Here is a 1,320-nt window from a genome sequence, read left to right as displayed (position 1 = left end):
AACCATCGACCCTGACCTGAATGTTATTTTCGCCGCTTGTTTTTTAAGATACAATCGCACCGATAAGATCGCCAAACGAAATGTAAATTACCACAAAAAGTGCAATTGCAACCGGGGGATTTCTGTTTCGATTCGGATTTCGAAGGGGTGAGGATACCAGATACAGATACACACTCTATTCGAAGTACACTGCATATGTATACACCAGATGCCAGATGTCTATCAAACGGCGGATTTGGTCTAACAGCCGCTCAAATCAACTGGAGTACTGAAGAACTGGGGAACTTGAGGCACTGGAGCCACTCGGTTGGTGGCCAAGTAAGGTGTGATCCCGCCCAGCGGGCGATCCTCGGATGCAGAACGCGTGCCCCGCCTGATTAGCGCAAAATGTTAATTTCACACTTTGATCGCATTTCCACGACTGCGGCCAAGATGCGTTAATTTAATTTCGATTTAATTTGCGCTTCCATTTCATTCCGCTCTTCAGTTGCCAGTTGCCAGTTGCCAGTCCATCAATCATTTAGCTCCAACTCCATCTACCGAGTTCCATATCCATGGATATACGGATCCGCAGATCCAAGAAGCGGTTTCATTAACAGCCGCTCGTCAAGTGGTTTTTCGGGCTCATTGTTGCATTTTGTCCTACGATCGCCGACGGCGCAGCCTTCAAAGGCATTCCACTGGCCAGTCGCTTTATCTGCATTCATCAGTCGCCAAACAAAACAAGTCAACTGGCTTCATTTGTAATGGATCTCCGTTGGGATGGAGCAGAACGAGCTGCAGCTGGAGCTGGAACTTTAGCTGGACTGGAGCCCTAGCTGACTCCTGGCCAAGTTGGAGGCGGCTGCGCAGTAGTCAGGCCACTGATTGCCTTGCATTAATCATCGAGAGTCGGCACTTGGAACTGGGAGTGGATCACAAAGCAATACACTCGCAGAAATTTTGAAATGTATCGCTAGTGATCGTAGGTAAACCAAAACTGTATTTAATCGGAATTTGAATTCAAGGTTATATATGCCTACAAGTTATGGTCTTTATTTTCTTATTAACTGAACTATAATATAAAATTTCAATGTTTGTATGTATTTTAAAAGGTATTAAAAAATATTAAATACAGAGATTATTCCCGCAGTGTACCCTTAACAGTTTAGGCCGCAAAACTGTTTCCAGCTACTTACAACACGAACAAATCTCATTGTTGTAATTGTTGTTGCGGCTTCCAGATCGCCTGGGTTATCGGCGGTTCGGTTTTCATAATGATCTCGAGCCGCCCGTGTAAATCGATCGCAGCTCATTAGACACTTGGCAATCGAACGAAGG

At 45.1% G+C, this 1,320-nt stretch overlaps 1 long non-coding RNA gene across 1 annotated transcript; it reads left to right on the top strand.

The window, feature by feature from the left end:
- Positions 1 to 490: 490 nt before the first annotated feature.
- On the top strand, positions 491 to 1,119 carry lncRNA:CR43491 (long non-coding RNA:CR43491). Its single transcript, NR_047828.1, has one exon. It is a non-coding gene; the product is annotated as a long non-coding RNA:CR43491 (long non-coding RNA).
- The last annotated feature ends 201 nt before the right edge of the window (positions 1,120 to 1,320 follow it).

Source organism: Drosophila melanogaster, chromosome X (genome assembly GCF_000001215.4).
Source record: "Drosophila melanogaster chromosome X".
Classification (NCBI taxonomy): Eukaryota; Metazoa; Arthropoda; class Insecta; order Diptera; family Drosophilidae; genus Drosophila; species Drosophila melanogaster.
The sequence above is the reverse complement of the archived record's forward strand: the minus strand, read 5'-3'. Positions and strand labels throughout refer to the sequence as shown.